Genomic DNA, 26,753 nt, shown 5'->3' with positions numbered 1-26,753 from the left:
CAGGCGTCACCACTGTAACATCAGAAAATCAACTGCATAATTGTCAATTAAATCTTCATCACACAGACTTCTCATTATATTTGAAGGAAGTTTTTTTCCCTGGAACTGGCTGAAAAAAGTTCTGTGATTTCTTAAATAATTGCAGTTTCTGGAGATTTTGATGGAAAGAATATACTAGTAATTTGTTTGGGAATCTAAGTAACTGTGGTAAGAGTGCTGTCCTTTACCAGCAACTACTTTGAATCTGGCTCATGGTAATGGAAAGAGATAAGAATTGGAGATAACGTGAGATGAAGGTAAAATCTTATCTAAAACAAGTATGGACAGTCTGAATCCAGTTCCTGAGGCACATGAGCTCATTGAAGAAAGATAACTTGGCAGCCTTGTTCAGAAGTACAGCTAATGTGAGAAAATGGAAATACTTCAAGGTCATTGAAGGGCTATCAATCTGAAACATTAACTCTGTTTTTCTCTCTTAAAGAATGTTCTCTGTTCTATTGAACATTTTTTTTGCATTTATTTCTTTTTGCTAAGCATAAGGAACACTGTTGGGTTGAGGATGCTTGATAAAGATCCATATACTGTAATACTTTATTTGATGTGGAACTGATTGAGATTAATGTTGGGTTAATTTCAACCACCAAAATTGGCTGAGTTGGGATGTAATGTTTAAAATCCTTTAAACTTGACCTTGTCTTTCCTATTCCTTGTTTTATCAATGTTAAGAGGGAGACAAGTAATCTTTCTCAACGGGCTAATCAACAGTTTAAATAGAACAATGAAGTAGTATGTCCTACGGTTAACCACTTTTTGGATCTTACCCTGACTAGCCACATTTCAGAAACATTGTGAAAATGTGAAATGCCATTACTGCTGAGGGACCAAGAGGTACAAGAGTTTTCTCAACCCAGTCCACCAGGCTTGCCTGCTTCTCAGTTTACCAAACTTATCAAATCCCAATACTAAATTATTACCAACTCCATACTTCTCAACTTTGATACATTGCCATCATCGCTCCCATCCGAAGATCAAAGTCAAATTAAAGTTATTATCAAAGTATTGTATATGTTACCATATGCTACCTTGAAATTTAATTTTCTTGAGGGCGAAGAAAATACAATAGAATTAATGAAAAATACACACAAGGACTGATAAACAACGTGCAAAAGGCAAACTGCAAATAAGTAAAGAAAGAAAGAAACGAACAATAAACATGTAATTCTGAGCAAATGAGTTGTAGAGCTATACGTTGTGGAATCAGATCAGATTTGAGGTGAGTGAAGTTATCTACGCTGGTCTAGGACGGTTCTTGTTACAGAACCAAGTGGTGTGGGACCTAAAACTTCTGTGTCAACATCCCTGACAACTCACAGTTTCAATGACAAACATTTGTACAGCCTGCCATCTCACCCCTCCCTCACCAGAAACAAGCCCCAGATTTTCACTAACACAGCTGCAGGCAGTCTTTCTCTCTTTCTCTAGCATTCCTTGCATGACAGGAAGCCTGGTTTCCAAATGGAAGCCTGCTTGAAATAGAAAAACAACACCTATGCCCATCTGGAATTTTACTTACCAGCTGTCTATAGCCATCTAAATAAAAGATCTGCCTCAAATCCACAATAGTATACTAATGTTCAGAAAAGTGTCAATTTCCCAACATTTGCATGCACCTCAAAAATAAATTCACCATAACTTTGCAATGAATGCCACCATGTCCCCCAACTACTGTATGTTGATGTATTAAATAGGTATGACCTTCCTCAAACATTTGCAATAACTTTTGTAGGATTACATTCCTTTACAAGTTTCTAACTCAATGCATTCTCTCATTGTTAAATACAGGTTGCAATTAACAACACAAATAAAGAATTAATTTAGCACCCACGTAGTACAATGTAATCTGCCTGGCTCTAATTTATTTAAATATCAAATTCATTGAATCCACAAAATTATTTTTAAGGCAAAAACAATTAATTTAATTAATTCATACAGGCAAATACATTATTGCAAAATTATAATTGAGTCAACTTGAGCCAGTTTATATCAACAAAATTGCAATTCTTTATAAGAGCAAAATTTCACAAGTACAAGGGAAAAATGTTGTAATAGGAGAGGAAATCCTGTAATGTTATGAAAATTATGAGATTAGAAAGTAATGCAAACTATACAACTTAGAGAGTTATGGATGCAGCTTTGTCCGTCACGGAAACCAGCCTTCCCTTCTTTGACTCTGCATATACTTTGTACTGCCTCAGAAAAGCAGACAACATAACTAAATACCTCCCCTACCCTGGCCATTCTCTCTTCTCCTCCCTTCCATTGGCCAGAAGATACAAAGGCTGGAGAACATGAACCACCAGGCTCTACCCCAGTTATTGAACTTTTGCATATCTTATATGATACTCTTGACCCCTTGGTCTACTTCCTCACAGCCGTTGCACTTTACATTTCTACCTGCAATTCACTCTCTTTCACTGTAGCTCTATATTCCACATTCTGTTTTTATTCCCTCCCTCCCCCTCCCACTTTGCGTGACCTCGATGTACTTACGTATGGAATAATCTGCCCGGCTGAGATGCAAACAAAAGGTGTCTCAATATATCTGAGAATAACAAACTAATAATCAGAATCAGATTTAACTCACTGGCATATGTCATGAAATTTGTTGTAATGCAGCAGCAGTACATTGCAATACATAACAACAAAAAACAGAATATATATATTTTTAAAAAGTTAAATAAGTAGTGCAGAAAAAGGAAAAAAGCGGTAAGGTTGTGCTCATGGGTTTAATGTCCATTCAGAAATCTGATGGCAGAGGGAAAGAAGCTATTCTTGATGTGTTGAGCGTGTGCCCTCGGGCTCCTGTACCTCCTCCCTAATGGTAGCAATGAGAAGAAGGCATGTCCTGGATTTGATGCAGCCATTGTGGTAACCACAAACAATTCCATAGATGATGCAAGAGGTGCCTGATGTGCCAAATAAATGGGTATTTTAAAGATGGCTCACACAGGGCACGTGTACTCCCAACAAATAATTTCAGCTTTCTCATTGCAATCCCAAATGCTCCTCCTCAGGCAAAAGGGGTTATTTCAGAGAAAGACCTGGATAGAGTGGACACGGAGAGGATGTTTGCTATAGTGGGGAGACCAGGGGGCACAGTGTCAGTATAGTAAGAAGGAAGTCCCTTTGGAACAGAGATGAGGAGGAATTTCTTTAGTAAGAGGGTGGTGAATCTGTGGACTTCATTGCCACAGACAGCAGTGGAGGCCAATTTATACAGCACATTTAAAACGGAAGTTGATAGGCTCCTGATTAGTAAGGGCATCATAGGTTACAGAGAGAAGCCAGGAGAATGGAGTTGAGAGGTAAAAATAGACATGATTGAATGATGGAACAGTCTTGATGGGCTGAATAGCCTAAATCTACTCCTATGCCTTATGTTCTTATGGAGATGTGCAGTGGAAGTCATTTTTAATCACAGAGAGTGGCAGGTACCTGGAATGCACTGCCAGGAGTGGTAGTGTAGGATATAAAATGGTGTAGGGCTCTCAGTATACTAGATGGACTGTTAACTTATTACCAAAATGGCTTCTCTGAAGAGTTATATTAGAATGGCTTCTTGTAATGTTAACTGCTGAGCAAGGGGTTCTCTGTAACTGCAACGTTTGGGTTATACAGTGTGATAATGGAAATTGTATTCGTTAGCCAATGGAAGTCATGTTCTGTTATGTTGTATATGTGTGCTGAGTTGAGGAGCGCGGGCTTTTTTGGGAGGCCAGCAGAGAGGACGGACGTGTGAGGAACAGACAGCGGTTCCAGGGCGGCGGACACCAAACCTCGGGGGTTCGGAGGGTGGCTGGAGTCTCGGAAGGACGTTGTGGATGGAATCGGAGGCATGAGCTCCAAATTATTAAAATATTATGTGCACAAGACTGGTAAGTTATTTATGTGGTGCCTTTTCTTGTAGTTGTTTCTACTAACACATCACCAAAAATTTGCTATAAAGTACAATTCTTTACTCGTACTTTGTATATTGTTTCATATTTGTGTTGTGGCTGATCATTGGGAGACTCACACCTTATCCGCACCAAAGCAATTGCACTGTTTGGTGGGGTCGACAGCTATTCACCCTAGGCAACGGGGGTCAGTGGGGCAAAGACCATTACAATGGCATTTAAAAGGTTCTCAGATATGCTGAGAGGCTTAGGTAAGGTAGACAGTCCAAACCTTTCTCCCAGTATAAAAATATCAAATACTGCATAACAAGAAGTTAAGTTAAGAGAGGTAACTATATGTTATAATTATGTTAGTTTTTTTAGTCTTGGTCTGTCCTGTGTTTTGTGATATCACACTGGCGGAAATATTGTATCATTTCTTAACGCATGCATTACTAAATGACAATAAAAGAGGACTGCGTGTCCTCATAATCTTAAAAAGTTTAAAGTAGATGCACAGGACAAGGTTTTTTTTTACATAGAGCGTAGTAAGTGCCTGGAATGGGCTGCCAGGAGTGATGGAAACAGTTTAAGTTTTTAGATGGGCACATGAATATGCAGGGTATGAAAGGATATGGATCACATACAGGCAGAAAAGATTTAATTTAACTTGGTATCATATTCAGTACTGACATGGTAAACAAAGGTTCTGTGCTGTACAGTTCTATGTACTATAAACACCTTTTTCCTCAAATCTTCTGGTATGGTCAGGCAGGAGACACAGAAGCCTTAAGTTCCTAACTAGCAGGTTCAGAAACAGCTACTTTCCTTTGAAAATCAGGACTGGAACAAATCAGCACATAGCCAACCCTACCTCAGCAATGGAAACACAACAGGACACCTTTATCATGGTGATGACTTTTCTCTGATTGTGTTTCTTTGCATTAAGGTCTTATTTTTGCAATCCTTTTTTTCCCTTTTATGTCTTTACTGCCTTATATTCTGTATGTTGCTTGTACCTATATGCCCGTGAAGCTACTGCTAGCAAGTTTTTCATTGTACTTGCAGCACTTCACTGTACTTGTGAAAATGACAATAAACTTGACCTGACTTGAGACATTCAGGATCTTTGTCACAGAATAGAATACCATCAACTGTCAAGTATTAGAGCCAATGTATTTAAGGTGGAGGGGGTCAAAAGGAGATATGCAAGCAGTTTTTTTTTTGCACAGAGTGGTAGGCAGTCAGGAGAAGTGGCAGAAGTAGAACCATTAGTGACATTTAACAGGTTTTTGGATACAGTGCCTCAAGATCCCCACCACCCAGGCCATACTCTCTTCTCCCTGCTACCAACAGGTACAAGAGCCTCAGGAGTTGCACTAAAAGATTCCTGATGAAGGATCTAGGACTGAAACGTTAAATGTTTATTCCTTTCCATAGATGCTGCCTGAGCTGCGGGAGAGAGGGTGGGTGGGTGTGTGTGTGTGTGTGCGCGCTTGTTTGTTTTGCGCCTTGGATTGCCAGCATCCGCAGATTTCCTCATGCTTGTGATTTTGTGATTCTAACGCCAGGTTCAAGAACAGGTACTATCCCTAACTATCAGGCTCTTGAATAAAATGGGATAACCGCACTCAATTTCACCTGCCCCACCACTGAAATGTTCCCACAACCAATGATCTCACTTTCAAGGACACTTTTTCTTATTATCTTATTATTTATTGATCTTTATTAATATTTGCATTTGCACAGTTTGTTGTCTACTTCACTCTGGTTGATCTTTCACTGATCCTTCTATAGTCACTAACCGATAGATTTGCTGAGTATGCCCTCAGGAAGATGGATCTCAGGGTTCTATATGGTGACATAGATGTACTTCGGTAATAAATTTACTTTGAACTTTGGAAGAGTATTCAGCCCTCACAATTATTTTCACATTTTACTGTTTCATTTTCTAAATTTAAAATATATTGAAGTAAGATTTTTGAGCTAATCTACAAAACATTGTGCATTATGTCAAATCAAAAGAAAAATTCCAAAACGTGTCAATTTACTAAAAAGTTAAAATTGAAAATTGTGTCTGAAAAAATATTCATCCCCTTTGTAATTACTATGCTAACTTTCCTCAGGTACTATATATTACCTTACCAAGATGCCCAATTTGTTAATGTTGAAAATTGGAGGATCACCTGTTTCAATGAATTCATACAAATAAATACCCCCTCTCTCTGTAAGGTCCAACAGTATGGTAAATTTTAAGACCAAACCAAACTGAAGACAAAAGGTTGTTCAAGGCAAGTACTGTGCATCATAGAAAAAAGTGGAATAAAATATGAGGACACAGCCACACTGCCCGGGTCAGGATGCCCCTCTAAACTTAGTCGCTAGAGGAGAACAGCACTTGTAAGAGAGGCTGCTGTGATGCCAACAGTCATTCTAAGTGAGCTGCAGAAGTCAGTAGCTGCAACTGGAGATGAAGTTCATGGTTCTACAATCTCTAGGGCCTTACACAAAAAGGGCATTTATGGAAGAGTGCCAAGGAAAAAACCCAGAATAAAAATGGAGGAGGTAGCATCATGCTTTTCAGCAGCAGGGACTGGAAATCTGGTCAAGATTGATGGGAAAATGAATACTGCTAAATACAGAGAGATCCTGGAAAATATCTGCAAACCTGTGCCAAAAAGCTTAAACTAAGGAGGAATTTTGTTTTTCAGCAGGAAAGCAGCCTGAAGCATACTGTCAGAGCAACCATAGAATGGCTTCAAATGAAGAAAACTGATGTCCTTGAGTAGCCCAGTCAGAGTCCTGACCTTAATCCAATCAAACAAGTCTGGCAAGACCTCAAGATTGCTGTTCATTGCTGTTCCCCAACAAACCTGGCACAGCTTGAGCAATTTTGCAAGGAGGAATGGACAAATCTTGCGCCAACAAGTTGTGCAAAGCTAATAGAGACTTATCCAAAAAGACTACTGGCTGTAACAACTGAGAGGTGATTCAACAGGTGCTGCGCAGAGAGAGATGAATACTTTTGAAGTGCTGACAATAGTTTTTGAATTTTTAGTTTTTCATGCTTTATAATTTTCCCTGAATTTTGTCTTCACTGTTAAAAAAAAGGAGCATGGGTTTCACAAATAAAAACTCCCAGTTAAATTGATCAAAATCCCTGGTTGTAATACTCATTTATGTGAACAAAGGGTTGGGAGATGAATACTTTTCCAAGACCTGTAATTACATGGGTATACAGTGAATGGAGGGATATGGATCATGCGCGGGTAGAAGAGATTTAGTTTAATTTGGTATCATGTTCAGCACAGACATCGTGGGCAGATGGCTTGTTCCTATGCTGTACTGTTCCATAAATACTTTTTTTTTTCCTCATCTCAAATGTTATCGCCGCTAACATCAAGCAGGAGGTCCAGAAGCCTGAACTCTTACACCACCAGGTTTACCATTAGGTTTTTGAACTAACCTGCACTGCGCTTACCCCACCTCAGCAATGGAACACTGGACCACTTCTCATATTACCATGCACTTGTCTCTGATTGTGTCTTTATTTTTGTACTAAGGTCTTGTATCTGCAGATTTTTTTCCTTCTGCGCTCCCTTTACCAACTTGTATAATTTAGGCATAATTTATATTTTGTGTGTCGTCTGTACCTACATGTCTGTGATGCTGATGCAAGCAAGTTTTGCACGGTGGAGACACGAGACTGCAAATGCTGGAACATGGAGCAACACACAAAAAGCTGCAATGACTCATTAGGCCCTTGTTGATCCAAAAAAAGTTGACTGTCCACAAGTTTGTCATTGTTATCTATGCTTCACCATACTTGAGTGCATATGATAGAAACTTGACTCGTTGTACTGAAGGTGATAAGATGTACTTCATTATTAAAGCATTTGTAAAATGTGAAACAGAGAAGCAACAATCTGCTGGAAGATACAGTGGGTACAGAAACATGGATGGGAAGAAAGGAATTGTTGACATTTCCAGTCAAAACCCTTGTATCAGAACTTGAAGAAGGAACTTGCCTACAAAGCAGAGATGGCTAGATATACAAGTTCAAGTTCATTGTTGTCATAGGTATGCTTACCCTGGATATAAATGCTGAACAAAAGGTGTTGCAGCGGAAGCACAGTGCCTTACTAGCCACACAGTACAGAAGTTCAAAGGAAATATATTATCAAAGCACATATATGTCACCATATACTACCCTGAGACTCATTTTCTTGCAGGCAATCACAATAAATACAAAGAAACACAATAGAATTAATGTAAAATGTACATACAAAGGTGGACAAACAACCAATGTGCAAAAGATAACGAATTGTGTAAATACAAATAGAAAAACAAAGTAATAATAATAGATAAATAAGTAATAAATAATATTGAGAACACAGGATAAAAAGTGCTTTAAAAATGAGTCCTCAGGTTGTGGAATCATAGGGACCTCAGTGTAGCAGTGAGTGAAGTTATCCACTCTGGTGAGTGACAGAGAGAAAAATAGGGGTTACAGCTCAGCTCCGAGACCTTGTAGAATTTCTTTTTATTTCAAAATGAAACACTATTCATAATATAATTGATTCTATTGTGTTCCTTTGTATTTAGGATAAATGCCCACAAGAAAAAAAAGGAGGTTCTGCATAATACATACAAAAAGAGCTGGAAGAACTCAGCACCTCAGGCAGCATCTATGGAGAGGAATAAACAGTTGACGTTTCATTCCTGACAAAGAGTCTTGGCCCAAAACATCGAAGTTTATTCAACGTTCAAAGTAATTTTCTTATCAAAGTACGCATAATTCACCATATACCATACTGAGGTTTGAAGTCAAGACAGGAGTTAGGCAGGGCTGAGAGATGTCAGCAATATTATTTAAACTGGTAAACAACAGGAATTCTGCAGATGCTGGAAATTCAAGCAACACACATCAAAGTTGCTGGTGAACGCAGCAGGCCAGGCAGCATCTCTAGGAAGAGGTGCAGGCGACGTTTCAGGCCGAGACCCTTCGTCAGGACTAACTGAAGGAAGAGGGAGTAAGGGATTTGAAAGTTGGAGGGGGAGGGGGAGATCCAAAATGATAGGAGGAGACAGGAGGGGGAGGGATGGAGCCAAGAGCTGGACAGGTGATTGGCAAAAGGGGATACGAGGGGATCATGGGACAGGAGGTCCGGGAAGAAAGACAAGGGGGGGGACCCAGAGGATGGGCAAGAGGTATATTCAGAGGGACAGAGGGAGAAAAAGGAGAGTGAGAGAAAGAATGTGTGCATAAAAATAAGTAACAGATGGGGTACGAGGGGGAGGTGGGGCCTAGCGGAAGTTAGAGAAGTCAATGTTCATGCCATCAGGTTGGAGGCTACCCAGACGGAATATAAGGTGTTGTTCCTCCAACCTGAGTGTGGCTTCATCTTTACAGTAGAGGAGGCCGTGGATAGACACGTCAGAATGGGAATGGGATGTGGAATTAAAATGTGTGGCCACTGGGAGATCCTGCTTTCTCTGGCAGACAGAGCGTAGATGTTCAGCAAAGCGGTCTCCCAGTCTGCGTCGGGTCTCGCCAATATATAAAAGGCCACATCGGGAGCACCGGACGCAGTATATCACCCCAGTCGACTCACAGGTAAAGTGTTGCCTCACCTGGAAGGACTGTTTGGGGCCCTGAATGGTGGTAAGGGAGGAAGTGTAAGGGCATGTGTAGCACTTGTTCCGCTTACACGGATAAGTGCCAGGAGGGAGATCGGTGGGGAGGGATGGGGGTGACGAATGGACAGGGGAGTTGTGTAGGGAGCGATTCCTGCGGAATGCAGAGAGAGGGGGGGAGGGAAAGATGTGCTTAGTGGTGGGATCCCATTGGAGGTGGCGGAAGTTACGGAGAATAATATGTTGGACCCGGAGGCTGGTGGGGTGGTAGGTGAGGACCAGGGGAACCCTATTCCTAGTGGGGTGGCGGGAGGATGGAGTGAGAGCAGATGTACGTGAAATGGGGGAGATGCGTTTAAGAGCAGAGTTGATAGTGGAGGAAGGGAAGCCCCTTTCTTTAAAAAATGAAGACATCTCCCTCCTCCTAGAATGAAAAGCCTCATCCTGAGAGCAGATGCGGCAGAGACGGAGGAATTGCGAGAAGGGGATGGCGTTTTTGCAAGAGACAGGGTGAGAAGAGGAATAGTCCAGATAGCTGTGAGAGTCAGTAGGCTTATAGTAGACATCAGTGGATAAGCTGTCTCCAGAGACAGAAAGATCTAGAAAGGGGAGGGAGGTGTCGGAAATGGACCAGGTAAACTTGAGGGCAGGGTGAAAGTTGGAGGCAAAGTTAATAAAGTCAACGAGTTCTGCATGCGTGCAGGAAGCAGCGCCAATGCAGTCGTCGATGTAGCGAAGGAAAAGTGGGGGACAGATACCAGAATAGGCACGGAACATAGATTGTTCCACAAACCCAACAAAAAGGCAGGCATAGCTAGGACCCATACGGGTGCCCATAGCTACACCTTTAGTTTGGAGGAAGTGGGAGGAGCCAAAGGAGAAATTATTAAGAGTAAGGACTAATTCCGCTAGACGGAGCAGAGTGGTGGTAGAGGGGAACTGATTAGGTCTGAAATCCAAAAAGCGTAGAGCTCTGAGACCTTCCTGATGGGGGATGGAAGTATATAAGGACTGGACATCCATGGTGAAAATAAAGCGGTGAGGGCCAGGGAACTTAAAATCATCGAAAAGTTTAAGAGCGTGAGAAGTGTCACGAACATAGGTCGGAAGGGATTGAACAAGGGGTGATAAAACAGTGTCGAGGTATGATTTAATTTAAACTGATCTTATTTAAACTGGTTATTGACTGGGTTGTGAGGCATTAAGTGAACTCTGTGCTCTACTTTAGAAGACTTTAACTTTGTGGTGACCTCACATGGCTATCACATACGTATCAGCACATGCAACAGAAAACTCAGCACTGGTGTACCTTTGGTGGGCAGGCAGGACTCAAAGTCAGCCAGAGAAAGACAAAGACCATGACCCTCAGTGTACAATCTCCTCCTCCCATCAAGGCGTATGGCACTGAATTACCCAGCAGGAGCAGATTCACATACTTGAGCAGCATCATTCAGCAGAATGGTAGTTCCTTTGGAACAACCATTCTGCTGAATGATGCTGATATCCAGTGCAGACACAGCAAAGTTAGAAACATACAGATCAATGAGCAACATATGGGGATCAAACAATTACAGCATCCACACTAAGGTGAAGCTGTACTAGAGCTGTGTTCTGTCCACACTCCTGTAAAGGTCAGAATGCCGGCGCAAGACAGGGAACGAGCTTGCCAAGCTGTTGTCATTCTACATCATGAGATCTTCCGTATTTTCTGATCAAGAAAGATCTCCAACCACGCCCTACTCCTTCAGTGTCATCAAGGGGACAAGGCCACAATCATCATGAGGCAACATTGGAGATGGACTTGGCACATGATGCGAAGAGACGGCCAACTCCATCATCAAGACAGCACTTCATTGGACCCCAGAATGGCAGAGGAAATGCAGGAGACTAAAGGCAACTTGGCACTGAATTGTAGATGCAGGAATGAGGACCCTGAACCACACCTGGGCCACAATAGAGAAGATGAGCATGGACAAATAGAGATGGAGGACCTTCATGGCTGCCCTAAACACCAGCAGCAACTCCACTACCCCGAGATTGACTTTCTTGCAGGCATTCACAGTAGAACAAAGTAATACAATAGAATCAATGGAAAACCACACAAAGACGGACAATTAGTGTGCAAAATAAAACAAATAATACTAATAAATTATATTTAGTGAGAACGTGAGTTGTAGAGTTCTTGAAAGTAAGTCAAGCTTGGAGATCTTTCTTGATCAGAAAATACGGAAGATCTCATGATGTGGAATGACTGTGGAATCAATTCTGTGCTGAAGTTAGTGAAGTTATCCACACTTCCCCTCCATAGATGCTGACCGGCCTGCTGCAGAGTCATTTTGGTCAGTACCTCCAATACCGAGTGGTAATGATGCTACGGTTATGTCATAAGCAGGGCGAGGTGAGTAGTTGGGCCAACGTGACTATAGGTTTTTTTTTTAAAAAGTACCTGTGGTTAGAACTTGTTCCCTTGTCTGCGTGTTTCGTGTTGTTGCTGTCGAGGATGAGGCCACTCCTCCGTCAGCGTGAGGCGCGCCGCCGCCATGTTGTCGTCAGGCGGACCGCAGCCGCAGCGGCCGCCTCACCGCACCGCGTTCCCGGCCGTCACCTCAGAGGAAAACGCCCAGAAGCTTCTAGGCTCCGGCGCGCGCGCGCGCGGCTGCGGGACCGAGCAGGTAGGAGGAGGACGCCGGCGTGTATGTTGGTCTTTGCTTTGGGAGGTTCGGGGAGGAGAGACTTCACCAGGGGCAGGAGGTATTTACCCCCTCTAACCCCCCCAGAATGAAACTCCTCCCCGTGGGGGAAGAGTTGGGAGCGAGCCCCGGGCTGGGGGCTCCCTGCAGGCCTCACGGTTCCGACCAGGCCCGCCCGGCGTTTTGTAATTGTAATGATTCCCACCCTCCCTTGCCCCGTTTTGCGCTTATGGGCTAATTACTGCTACTCTGTGGGGAGGGGGGAACGGAAACTTTCCACTTGTTACAGGGCTTTGCCAGGGAGTTCGGGAGTTGGGCGGTGGGTGTGCCTTTCCCCCTGCCCCAGTTACAGCTCTGCATGTCCCGGCAACCGGGTACCGACACTCCTCCAGCTGCAAGCTGTCAACCTGATGAGGTGCATCATCAATGATTTAAAGAGCAGCTCATCTCCCAAGTTTAAGGCTGCTGCTTCACATTCTCTCCCCCCGCCCGCCCCGCATCCTTCTGCAGTTGCATCAATGCAATTTTCTTTATTTTCCCCTCCTAAAACCACCTGTGTAAGAATCTATTTTACAATGCTAATTCCTGATAGGAAGTTCATTTTAACAGTCTAGTCATGTACGTAGACGTGCATTTAGTTTATTCCTCACAATGAATCCGGGCGGATTTAACTTCCAGCTGATTTTGTAAGCACATTTTTCTCCACCTTTTGAATGCAACAGCAGGCGTGTCTTTTTTTCTGGTCCATTACAAAGGAGTTATGGTATTTACCGAAATACATGGATGATGGGGGAAATTTTGATCCTTCAAGATTGTATTCTTGTAGTACTATTCTAAAGAAAAAAAAGGAAATTGGACTAGCTTTGTCGGTATGGTTAGTAATATCTATAATTAATGAGATCGGTGTGGTGGCGGGGAGGAGAACAATTTGTAGCATTTAAACTGGTGAAGAGTGCTCTAACGTGAGGTGATTTTTGTTGTAGATAAGGTGGTTGAGAATGTAAAATATTTTTAGCATAGAGAATCATTTAAACAATATTAGAACTTAATTATTTTCTCAGGACACTTACTCGAATGAAATATAGTCACTGCTGTAATGTAGAAGTAAATGGATTTAAAATTAGTCATACTTAACCCTTGCATTTTGTCACATTTTCTGATAATGGGTCAAATGTATACAAGTTACCTTTCAGTAATGATACATATTTTTAAATGGAACATACTGATAAGGCTATGTGGTTGGTTAGAATGTGACGTAGTGGGTAACCCAGATTCTAAAAATTCCTTTGCATAAAGGTATGAATAGAATAAACTTCTGTCTCCATATGCATGCTGAGAATTACTATTTGCATTTATGCGTTGTCTTTTTTAATGCAGAAAAATGTTTCAAGCAATTTAACAAGAGCCACGTCAATTTATTACTGAGGCACAAAGGTGTCCTGCTTTGATTAAGTAGGTTGGAACATTGTAGAGAGAGGATGATTAAAATCAAGTATGTGCATGAAGTCAGAATTGAAGGAGACCGATGACAAATGCATGTACAGTTGGAGGAGATTACAATGATAGGAAGGGTAGAGACCATTACACAACTTCAAAACCGGATAAGGAATTTATGGCTGATGAGTAAAGGAGACTTTTGAGCAAGCTTTTGACGAACAAGCTAATTCATGGTACAAATCTGGAAGCTAACAAGAAATATTGGAATGCTGGTCTTGGAATAAATGAGATGTATGAATGTTTCAGCAGCAAGGGTAAGCTCAGAAGATCAGAGTGATGTTGTGGGATATTGAATGACCATTGCGGAAGACCTGCAGGCTACTCTGCTCTGGACAATTAGAGTTGGGCATTTAATGCCGCCTTTCCAGTGATGTTGACGTCCCAAAACATCAACAATTTTGTTTTAAAGTGGGATGTTACTAAGATTGAATTAATAGGGTTGGTACTGACCAATAATGTGGCTAAATGCAGCAAGAGAATGGAACCATGCCAGGGTAGAGTCAGAATCAGATTTGTTGTCATTGACATTAGTTGTGAAGTTTCAAATATGAGAAGGTCTGCAGATGCTGGAGATCCAAAGCAACACACACACACAATGCTGGAGGAATTCAGCAGGTCAGGCAGCATCTGTGGAAGTGAGAAAACAGTTGATGTTTTGGGCTGCCACCTTTTTTTCAGAGTAACAAAATTCGTTGTTTTTGTGGAGCAGTACAATGTACGTGTAACATTCCTGTAAGTTACAATATATTAAAAAAAGGTGGTGAAAAAGAGGAATATTGAGATAGTGTTCATGGACCATTTGGAAATCTGATGGCAAAGGGGAAGAAGCCATTCATGAAGTGCTGAGGGTGGATGTCCGAGCTCCTGTACCTCCTCACTGATGGTAGAACTTAGAAGAGTTCAACTTCTTACCTCAGTGGTTGGTAAGTTGATGGAGAAGATCCTGAGAGGCAGAATTTATGAACATTTGGAGAGGCATGATATGATTAGAAATAGTCAGCATGGCTTTGTCAAAGGCAGGTCGTGCCTTACGAGCCTGGTTGAATTTTTTGAGGATGTGACTAAACACATTGATGAGGGTAGAGCCGTAGGTGTATTATATTTGGATTTCAGCAAGGCATTTGATAAGGTACCCCATGCAAGGCTTATTGAGAAAGTAAGGAGGCATGGGATCCAAGGGGACATTGCTTTGTGGATCCAGAACTGGCTTGCCCACAGAAGGCAAAGAGTGGTTGTTGACGGGTCATATTCTAAATGGAATCCGGTGACCGGTGGTGTGCCTCAGGGATCTGTTCTGGAACCCCTACTCTTCGTGATTTTTATAAATGACCTAGATGAGGAAGTGGAGGGATGGGTTAGTAAATTTGCTGATGACACAAAGGTTGGAGGTGTTGTGGACAGTGTGGAGGGCTGTCAGAGATTACAGCGGGACACTGACAGGATGCAAAACTGCGTTGAGAAGTGGCAGATGGAGTTCAACCCAGTTAAGTGTGAGGTGGTTCAGTTTGGTCGGTCAAATATGACAGAATAGGGTATTAATGGTAAGACTCTTAGCAGTGTGGGGGATCAGAGGGATCTTGGGGTCCAAGTCCATAGGACACTCAAAGCTGCTGCGCAGGTTGACTCTGGTTAAGAAAGCATACAGTGCATTGACCTTCATCAATTGTGGGATTGAGTTTAGGAGCTGAGAGGTAATGTTGCAGCTATATAGGACCCTAGTCAGACCCCACTTGGAGCACTGTGCTCCGTTCTGGTCACCTCACTATAAGAAGGATGTGGAAGCCATAGAAAGGGCGCAAAGGAGATCTACAAGGATGTTGCCTGGATTGGGGAGCATGCCTTATGAGAATAGGTTGAGTGAACTCAGCCTTTTTTCATTGGAGCGACAGAGGATGAGAAGTGACCTAACAGAGGTGTATAAAATGTTGAGAGGCATTGATTGTGTGGATAGTCAGAGGCTTTTCCCCAGGGCTGAAATAGCTAGCAGAAGACGGCACAGTTTTAAGGTGCTTGGAAGTGGGTACAGAGGAGATGTTGGGGTAAGTTTTTTACGCAAAGAGTGGTGAGTGCATGGAATGGGCTGCCAGCGACAGTTGTGGAGGCAGATATGATAGGGTCTTTTAAGAGAATCCTGGACAGGTACATGGAGCTCAGAAAAATAGAGGACTATAGGTAACCCTAGGTAATTTCTAAGGTAAGGACATGTTTGGCACAGCTTTGTGGGCCGAAGGGCCTGTATTTTGCGGTAGGTTTTCTATGTTTCTAACCTAACTGAACAGCAGAGGAGTCTTATAGGGGGAGTTGGATGCGATTGACTATGTCCAATGCTTCAGTAGATCAAGGAGTGTATGGAGAGATTATTCACTCTACCATAGTCACAATGACGATTATTTATGATTGTCCTAAAAGCTATTTCACTTATAATGAAGGCCATATCTGATTCAAGGGATTCCAATATAGAATTGCAGAAAACATGGGCATGGATTTGGAAGAGAATATCAAATTCAGAGACTTAATGCAGAATGATGATGGTTTATTTGTAAGAGATATATTACCTGGGGCAAGGGAACTGTTAATGTGGTTTAACAATATTTCCTATATGAATCCTGGGAAATTGGATGGTTACTAGTTTAGTTAGAAGGATTGAGAAAATATCAGGATGAGCACTGAATACAAGAGAGAGGTGAGATTGCACCATAAATCATTGTTACTAATAATGCAGCCTTCCCTTCAATATCAGTGATGGCTATCAACAGAAGGTATGATTGAGACTCAGGAGTTTGTGGGCATTTTATAAAACAGGATTAAAACTCTTGAATCTATATACATCATGGCCATTTTTCTACTAAAATTGCCTATTGTCATACAGTATTTATAATTCACCTATCGCTTATCACACTCAACCGTATTCTCCTGCTAATGGGTGTGATACCGTAATAATAGGTTAATGTTTGGGTACATTGGGAATGCCTGGCGAGAGGCAAAGAGTGGGAGTAAAGGGAACCTTTTCTGGTTAACTGTCTGTGACTAGTGGTGTTCTACAAGGGACCGCTTGTTATCACGTTACATGTCAAAGATCTGGATGATGGGATTGATGGCTTTGTGGCCAAGTTTGAGGGCTATATGAAAATAGATGGAGGGGCAGGCAGTGTTCAGGAAGCAGGGAGTATGCAGAAGGACTTAGATTAGATGGAGGGGATAATAAGTGGCAGATGAAATACAGTGTAGGACAGTGTATGATCAGGCACTTTGATAAAAGTAATAAAAGCTGGACTATTTTCTAAGTGAGCAAATTCAGAAATGAGAAGTGCAATGCCTCAAGGAGTGATGCCTCAAAAAGGTGGCATCCGTTGTTAAGGACTCCTACACCAAGGACATACTCTCTTTTCATTGCTACCATCAGGAAGGACATACAAGAGCCTGAAGACACGCACTTTACGATTCAGAAACAGCTTCCTCCCTTCTGCCAGCAAATTTCTGAATGCACGTTGAACCCGTGAACACTACCTCACTACATTTTTTGCACTAATTTTCTTTAACTTTTCAAGTATGTATATTTACTGTAATTCTTAGTTTTATTATTATGTATTACAGTTTACTGCTGCCACAACATATGCTGGTGACATTAAATCAGATTCTGATTCTGGAAGAGACTTGGGAATCCTAGTGCAGGAGTCGTCAAGGTTAACTTGCAGGTTGAGTCGGTAGAAAGAAAGGGAAATGCAATGTTAACATTCATTTCAAGAGGCCTAAAATAGAAGAGCAAGGGTGTAATCCTGAGGCTTTATAAGACATAGGTCAGACCGCACTTGAGTATTCTGAACAGTTTTGAGCCCCTTGTCTAAGGAAGGATGTGCTGATGTTGGAGAGGGTCCAGAAGAGGTTCACAAGAATGATCCAGGTAATGACAGGGTTAATGTTTTGGAAGCGTTTGATAGTTCTGGGCCTCTACTGACTTGAGTTTAGAAGAATGAAGGAGGGGAAATCTAGTGAAACCTATCGAATATTGAAAGGCCTAGATAGAGTGAATGTGGAGAGGATGTTTCCATTAGTGTGGGAGCCTAGAACCAGAGGGCACAGCCTCATAATACAGATCTCCCTTTAGAACAGAGATGAGGAATTTGTTTAGCCAGAGTGTACTGAATCTGTAGAATTTATTGCCACAGACAGCTATAGAGGCCAAGTCATTGGGTATATTTAAAGCGGATGTTGATAGGATCTTAATTAGCTGTATCAAAGTATTAGCTGCTGCTTAGGCGATCACTCAGTATCAAGAAGTGATGAGGGTTACAGGGAGAAAGCAGGAGAATGGGGCTGATGGAATGGTGGAGCAGACTTGATGGGACAAATAGCTCCTCGGTCTTACTGTCTTGTAGTTCCAGCCAGTAGAACAAGGGACGGGTGCAATTTTTGTCATGGTCCTCAGGTCTTCAAGGATTAATGGCATGAAGTATTTTGTCAATCTGACACTCAACGATGATGATTTTGGAGTTTGTAGTCCTGCTTATCAGGAATAACTTAATAGGCTGGGTCTGTTTTCTGTTGCAAGCAAAACATGGATAGATGACCCAATAATAATCTATAAAAGTATACACCTTGTTATTTCAGGTGGAGAGCATGTTTCCACCTGCACTGAAGAGCTATATTATTGGTATCAGAGACTGACTCTGTATTTACCTCAATGTATCTTCTGACATTTTTATCCTCATCCTTTGATATGTCTTGGTTTTGAATATTCTAGTACATCAATGTCTTGCCCTCTCTTGTTCCACCCCAGCGGTCCCCAGCCACCGGGCCGCAAAGCATTTGCTACTGAGCCGCGAGGAAACGATATGATTTGGCGATAGGAGTCAGCTGCACCTTTCCTCATTCCCTGTCACGTCCACTGTTGAGCTTGAACACACGCGAGGTCATTACGCATGCGTCATCCATGTCAGCGCGTGAAGGAGATCAACTCCTTGAGCTTGCAAATGACGGCAGGCTGAAAAGTATGTTTGACATAACATCTCTGCTGGCATTCTGGATCAAAGTCAAGGCTAAATATCCTGAGATAGCCACGAAAGCACTGAAAACATTGCTTCCATTTCCAACATATCTTTGCAGTGAATGCAACAAAAACTAAATCGCGGAACAGACTGGACATAAGGAACCTCCTTTGAGTATCGCTGTCTCCCATCACCCCTCGATGGGACCATCTTGTTGCAGGAAAACAAGCCCAGGGCTCCCACTGATTCAGCGATATCGGTGTGTTGCAATGATTTTATACGTTCATACGGGGAAAATATGTGCTGTGTGTTTAATATCCAAACGTTATTAAAATGTTATGATGCTATTGATTTATGTAACCATAACAGCATGGAAACAGGCGATCTCTGCCCTTCTAGTCCGTGCCGAACGCTACTGTCACCTAGTCCCACCGACCTGCACTCAGCCCATAACCCTCCATTCCTTTCCTGTCTATATACCTGTCCAATTTTTCTTTAAATGATAATACCGAACCTGCCTCTACCACTTCTACTGGAAGTTCGTTCAACACTTACTTCAAGCTCCCCTGATAATTGACTTATCGCTATATTCATGCGAGGAAAATATGCGCTGTGTATTTAATATTAAATTCGTTAGATAAACCCTTTTAGAAATGAAATTGAGTGTGTTAGCCACTTATCACCTATATTGTGTTCGTGAGTGTGGTCCAACTTTCAATTACAGAAAGCTTTTAAAGGTACTTACCATGTTCAAATGTTACCATTGTTGTGCCCCTCCTTTTGTCTGTCATTTCTGTCAACTTTATAATTAAGTCATATGGTCTGTTAAGTGTGAGATTTGGATTGGTGAAGCCGTAGAATTCATACTCAGTGGCCACTGTGCTCTAAGTTCAGAGGTGTCTAAGCTTTCAAATTCCCTTTCTGAACAGCTCTGCTTTTCTATTTCCACTTTTTTAAAATGCACTTGAAAATCTCCCTTTGTAACCAGGCTTTTGGTTATCTGCCCCAATATCACATCAGTTTGTACTTGTTAATACTTCCTTTGAAGTCCCTTAGAATATACTGCTGCCTAAAAGGTTCTATATAAAAGGAAGGTGGTGAAAGAAGAAATTTCTTTACCTGGTTAGACTATTGAACCCAGTTTCAAAATTAGTGCTTGATTCAAATAGCGTTGTCATAGTTGAGAATTGAAGGGAGAAGGGAATAGAAAATTATATTGAATGATGGAGAACAGTGAAATAAGACTTATCAAGCATAAAAGCAGGCTTAAGTGAGTTGAATTTCCAACTTCTGTGTTGGATACTAAAGTAAAGTAACATTGCAATGTAATGATTGTCAGCTAACCAAATGCTGTATCAAAATATAAGCTGCTGCTTAGGTGATCACTCAATATCAAAAAGTGACTTGCTTCTGTGGAAGCCAGTAATGGCAAGCCTTATAAGCAGCAGTTAGATGCTGGTTTCACTGCTAATGGGAAAGATAATGGCAGCAGTCAAGGGAAAATTCTTGTTTTTGAATATCTTGCCACAGATGGTGGCGCACTTGGATGCAGCAGCCTTTCTGGGTCCAAACAAGGGAGCAATTATTTGTCCTTGGTCTTTTTTTTTTACAATTACAACATCTACTGCTGGATATTAAGAACATCAAGTACAGCAGGGCTACCCCACTAATAAGTTGCTGGATATCGATGTAGCGGGACTTGTTGCGAACCATGTTGCTGCTTGCTTTTGCCTGTGCGCAATCCAATAAATGATGGAAATAATTGGCTTAGATATTTTTCTTGTGATTGCAAGACCCTGTTGGACATTGGTCATGTAGAATACTGCAAGTCCGATTCACTAGTTCATTGGCAAGACCAATGGTGGGGAGCTGTGTTAACTCAGTTGTTGTGTGGACAAGGCTTTCATGCCTCATTTCAGTTGACAGCGAAGGTGATGCCGGAGCCAATGGTGTGCCATTGGATTTCACCCATTGGAGCTGTCTGCCTGTGTTGGCTTGGTAGAAGATGAGCTGCATTGTGTTTGAATGTGGCATGAGGACCCACCGTGGCTTGTTCTTGCAGAAATGTGGCTCCGCTGGTACTATATTTGGACTTGGTCCCAAGAGAACACTTCTTCATGTGGCTGTCTTCCTGTGTATGGTTGAAGAACAATTAATCTTGAACTCAGTCTAGAACATTGCATTAACACTAGTGAAGATGTTTTTATTAAGGGTGATCCTTGAGTGTAGAATCCTTCACTGTTGCATTAGGCAGCCTTTAAACCATAACTTTCAGCCTAAAACATTATACTTTAACAAGTAAGTCACTGTCATGCTTTACAATGGGATACAAAAGTTTATTATATATGAATTAATCTAATCCATATGAATATAGAGTAAGGAGTTCGTTAATGTGATTCAATATACTGTATCTGGTTTTATTATATTTTGTTTTTTGTTTTATAATATGTATTCTGTTGACCTCTGTATTCTTCTATATACAGGTTTCCCCTGCTATCCAAAGGAATAGCATTCCTATGAAATGGTTCGTAAGCCGGAATGTTGTAAAGTTAATAAGCAATTACTGTTTATTAACATGGGAAAAATTTTTGAGCGTTCCCAGACCCAAAAAAATACCCTACAAAATCATGCCAAATAACACATAAAACCTAAAATAACAGTAACATATAGTAAAAGCAGGAATGATATAATAAATACACAGCCTATCTAAAGTAGAAATACTTTTCAGCACTGTCTAGTGCAGTGAAAATCTCACGGCAGCGCTCTCGGCAGAAACACGGCGTAAGCGCTCTCGGCAGAAGCACTATCCAGTAACCTTTAAGCTATGAAGCTGCCAAATCTTACCAAATAGCGCATAAAATACACAGCCTATATAAAGTAGAAATACTTTTCAGCACTGCCTAGTGCAGCGAAAATCTCACGGCAACGCTCTTGGCAGAAACACGCTCTCCAGTAACCTTTAAGCTATGAAGCTGCATAATCATACCAAATGACAAATCATACCAAACAACATATAAAAATGCACAGCCTATATAAAGTAGAAATAATGTATGTACAGTAGCCAAACTCACTATTGCCATATTTATTGTTGATGGTTCAAAGCCTTTAAAATCGTTCATTGCTTCGGGACACAGTTTCCTCCAAACATCATTTCTCATAGAGATTGTTAGCCTATGGAGAGCATCTCCAATGTTGGCTATTGCCAATTTTATATTGTATTCTTTCCAGATCTCTCGCAAAGACGCTTTGAAGTTGCCCTCTCTGTCAATGGTACTTACAATAAAACGCATCACGTTTTGTGTATAGTAAGCCTTAATTGTGGCTATTAGGTCTTGGTCGCACAGCTGCAGCAACGATGTGGTATTCGGCGGTAAGAACGCAACACGAATGTTACTGCCATACTTGGTAATGCCAGGTGGATGAGCAGCACAGTTATCGACAATCACAAGACATTTATTATCGAGGTTATTTTCTCTACAGTATTTTTCAACAAAAGGACTAACATATCCACTCATGTACTCAGAAAAAAGCACTTAGGTATTCCAACCACTTGGATGTGAACGGAACACAATGGGGGGTGTTTTCTTATCAACGCCTTTAAGTGCCCTCGGATTTTCTGAATGGTACACTAGTAGAGGCTTAAGGACAGCATCACCAGTGGCGTTAATAATAGGTATTAGGGTAAACCTGTCCTTCGATGCCTTGTGTCCCTTAGCCTGCTTTTCTTCTATTGAAATAATGTCTTGCTCAGCAATTTTTTCCAATAGATTGCAGTTTCGTCACAGTTAAACACTTGTTTATACGAATAATAAAACACCATTTCTCTCTGCATATAAATAGTGTGGATGGTGGATGCAGGCAAGTCTAATGCGCTGACAGAGGCCTTACTTCGTTCACCACAATTGAAACGCTTAATTATGTATAGTCTTACGCTAAGTGTAACATCCTTACAAGCTCTTTCAGGCTTTTCTGATACCTTAGAACTTATCTTGCTAATGGATGCACAAAATAAATCGAGATAAAGCACATGTTTAAGCAGTGGCGGCTAGAATGCAGTTCTGGGGGAGGAGCTTGGCTTTTCGGGCGCATACTGCCTTCTTTCGTAATTAATGTAGGTCTTTCGTAACAGCGAGGTGTCGTAAAGCAAATGTTCGGAAAACGGGACACCTGTATAGAAATCAAAATCAATATATTGAAAAAGAAAAGTTTATTATATTGAGGATGAAGTAATCTCTCAAGATATTGATTTTCAAAGTGTAGTAATTGACAGTTGATCATTTGAATCTTATTTTTGCATTAACAAGTAGAAAATGCTGGAGGCAATTAACAAGTTGGACCGCATTAATGGAAGGAGAAACTTGGTTAAAATCTCAGAAAATAAGTTTTACGTTGCAGTAAGGATGAGGGAAAAGAGGGCAGGAGGGATAGGCACGGGCTGGAGGAGCAAATAAGTTATTGATGAAGTTATCTAATAGATACATTAATGTCTTCATTTAGAAAGAAGGCAATAAAATAACTTAAAAGCTTTAAAAATGTGAGCAGAGGGTGAGTCACCTGTGACTATACTCACAGAAATTCAGAAGAATGAGAGGGGATCTTATAGAAACATAAAATTATGAAAGGGACAGATAAGATAGAGGCAAGAAAATAGTTTCTGCTCCTAATTGAGACTAGAACAAGGGGACGTAACCTCAAGATTCAAGGAAAAGATTTGGAACATGGATGAGAAGAAACTGCTCTCCCCAGTGAACAGTGAATCTAGAATTTGCTGCCCATGGAAGCAGTAGAAGCTACTTCATTAAATATATTTAAGACACAGTTAGATATATTTTTGCATAGCAGAGGAATTAAAGTTTATGGGGTAAAGGTAGAGAGGTGCAGCTAAGCCCACAGCCAAACCACGTTCTTATTGAATGGTGGAGCAGGTTCGATGAGCCAGATGGCCTATTCCAGCTTCTTTTCCTTATGTTTTGACTTCTGTTGCATCCTGTTGGGTTTATATTAGTTGGACATTTTGGTATTTGGTCTCCACTAAGGACTCTTTCAACTGCTTTCTACATTATTAGAACACTCCTTATGCAAAATGCCATTTATCTATTTCTTCATCTTTGCTGCCAAGCATGTATGTTAGTTGCCTTTATATTTTATCTTGTGCTGTTCTTCCCTGCATTTTTAGATTGAGTTGGGCACCACGACCTTTTAGAACAGTGGTTATCTAAGAATCCTTTAAATTGATTTTAGCTATAGTATTGTGCCTGAGAGAATACCCATAGATTTCATTTCCAGTTTCTATGGCTGCCAAGCAAAATATGTCTAGATAAATATTATTTTTATTTGTGGCGAACCAATGTCACAAATCTAGTTTTGATGACAATATTTTGGTAAATTATCACATGAAGCTACCTGAAGTATAGCCATTTGAAAAATGTCAATCTGAAAAAAGATTATGTCACACATTTCTAACATTTGTATGTTTTAAAATAACTCAAAATGTTTACTTGGATGGTGCAGGGGCAGGAATGACTACTTCAAGTGCCAGGCTTTAGATGTTTCAGAAAGGACAGGGAGGGAGACAAAAGAGATGGGGATGTGGCACTGTTGATCAGAGATAGTGTCACGGTTGCAGAAAAGGAGGAAGTCATGGAGGGTTTGTTTACGGAGTCTCTGTGGGTGGAAGTTAGGAATAGGAAGGGGGTCAATAACTCTACTGGGTGTTTTTTATAGACCACCCAATAGTAACAGGGACATCAAGGAGCAGATAGGGAGACAGATTCTGGTAAGGAGTAATAATAATAGGGTTATTGTGGTGGGAGATTTTTATTTCCAAAATATTGATTGGCATCTCTCCAGAGTGAGGGGTTTAGATGAGGTGGAGTTTGTTAGGTGTGTTCAGGAAGGTTTCTTGACACAATATATATAGGTAAGCCTACAAGAGGAGAGGCTGTACTTGATCTGGTATTGGGAAATGAACCTAGTCAGGTGTCAAGTCTCTCAGTGGGAGAGCATTTTGGAGATGGTGATCACAATTCTATCTCCTTTACTACAGCATTGGAGAGGGACAGGAACAGACAAGTTAGGGAAACCTTTAATTGCAGTAAGGGGAAATATGAGGCTATCTAGCAGGAACTTGGAAGCATAAATTGGAAACAGATGTTCTTAGGGAAACGTATGGAAGAAATGTGGCAAATATTCAGGGGATGTTAGCATGGGGTTCTGTGTAGATACTTTCCAATGAGACAGGGAAAGGATGATAGGGTACAGGAACCGTGGTGTACAAAGGCTGTTGTAAATCTAGTCAAGGAGAAAAGAAGAGCTTACGAAAGGTTCCAAAAACTAGGTAATGATAGAGATCTACAAGATGATAAGGCTAACATGAAGGAGCTGAAGAAAGAAATTAGGAGAGCCAGAAGCGGCCATGAGAAGGCCTTGGTGGAAAGGATTAAGGGAAAACCCCAAGGCATTCTACAGGTATGTGAAGAGCAAGAGGATAAGCTGTGAGCGAATAGGACCAATCAAGTGTGACAGTGGAGAAGTGTGTATGGAACCGGAGGAGATGGCAGAGGTACATAATGAATACTTTCCTTCAGTATTCACTACGGAAAAGGGCCTTGGCAATTGTAAGGAAGACTTGCAGCAGACTGAAAAGCTTGAGTATGTAGATATTAAGGAAGAGGATGTGCTGGAGCTTTCGGAAAGCATCAAGTTGGATAAGTCACCGGGACCGGATGAGATGTACCCTAGGCTACTGTGGGAAGCGAGGGAGGAGGTTACTGAGCCTCTGGCAATGATCTTTGCATCATCAGTGAAGACGGGAGAGGTTCTGAAGGATTGGAGGGTTGTGGATGTTTTTCATTTATTCAAGAAAGGGATTAGAGATAGCCTGGGAAATTATAGACTAGTGAGTCTTCAGTGGTTGGTAAGTTGATGGAGAAAATCCTGAGAGGCAGGATTTATGAACATTTGGAGAAACAATGTGATTAGGAATGGCTTTATCAAAGGCAGGTCGTGCCTTACGAGCCTGATTGAATTTTTTGAGGATGTGACTAAACACATTGATGAGGGTAGAGCCGTAGGTGTATTGTATATGGATTTCAGCAAGGCATTCGATAAGGTACCCCATGCAAGGCTTATCGAGAAAGTAAGGAGGCATGGGATCCAAGGGGACATTGCTTTATGGATCCAGAACTGGCTTGCTCACAGAAGGCAAAGAGTGGTTGCAGACGGGTCATATTCTGCATGGAAGTCGGTCACCAGTGCTGTGCCTCAGGGATCTGTTCTGGGACCTCTACTCTTCGTGATTTTTATAAATGACCTGGATAAGGAAGTGGAGGGATGAGTTAGTAAATCTGCTGATGACACAAAGGTTGGAGGTGTTGTGGATAGTGTAAAGGGCTGTCAGAGATTACAGCGGGACACTGACAGGATGCAAAACTGCGTTGAGAAGTGGCAGATGGAGTTCAACCCAGAGAAGTGTGAGGTGGTTCATTTTGGTAGGTCAAATATGATGGCAGAATATAGTATTAATGGTAAGACTCTTGGCAGTGTGGAGGATCAGAGGGATCTTGGAGTCCAAATCCATAGGACACTCAAAGCTGCTGCGCAGGTTGACTGTGTGGTTAAGAAAGCACACAGTGTATTGGCCTTCATCAATTGTGGGTTTGAGTTTAGGAGCTGAGAGGTAATGTTACAGCTATACAGGACCCTTGTCAGACCCCACTTGGACTACTGTGCTCATTTCTGGTCGCCTCACTACAGGAAGAACGTGGAAGCCATAGAAAGGGTGCAGAGGAGTTTTACAAGGATGTTGCCTGGATTGGGGAGCATGCCTTATGAGAATAGGTTGAGTGAGCTATAGGCCTTTTCTCCTTGGAGCGACGGAGGATGAGAGATGAACTGATAGAGGTGTACAAGATAATGAGAGGCATTGATCGTGTGGATAGTCAGAGACTTTTTCCCAGGGCTGAAATGGCTAGCACGAGAGGGCATAGTTTTAAGGTGCTTGGAAGTAG

At 41.5% G+C, this 26,753-nt stretch overlaps 1 protein-coding gene and 1 long non-coding RNA gene across 8 annotated transcripts in view; one reads left to right on the top strand and one right to left on the bottom strand.

The window, feature by feature from the left end:
* Window positions 1-12,728, bottom strand: part of LOC140203154 (uncharacterized) — a 104,717-nt gene extending 91,989 nt beyond the window's left edge. For 2 of the 4 annotated variants that reach the window (XR_011887305.1, XR_011887304.1), the window contains exon 1: window positions 12,019-12,644. This is a non-coding gene — a long non-coding RNA (uncharacterized lncRNA). Of the gene's footprint in view, window positions 1-12,018 lie in introns of all 4 variants that reach the window. The other 2 variants (XR_011887302.1, XR_011887303.1) reach the window with 2 other exon arrangements.
* Window positions 12,105-26,753, top strand: part of epn2 (epsin 2) — a 72,450-nt gene continuing 57,801 nt past the window's right edge. For 3 of the 4 annotated variants that reach the window (XM_072269037.1, XM_072269039.1, XM_072269038.1), the window contains exon 1: window positions 12,105-12,244. The gene's annotated coding sequence lies outside the window, so the exon portion shown is untranslated. Of the gene's footprint in view, window positions 12,245-12,757; window positions 12,949-26,753 lie in introns of those variants that run through there. The other variant, XM_072269040.1, reaches the window with a different exon arrangement.

Source organism: Mobula birostris, chromosome 9 (assembly GCF_030028105.1).
Source record: "Mobula birostris isolate sMobBir1 chromosome 9, sMobBir1.hap1, whole genome shotgun sequence".
Lineage (NCBI taxonomy): Eukaryota > Metazoa > Chordata > Chondrichthyes > Myliobatiformes > Myliobatidae > Mobula > Mobula birostris.
The sequence above is the reverse complement of the archived record's forward strand: the minus strand, read 5'-3'. Positions and strand labels throughout refer to the sequence as shown.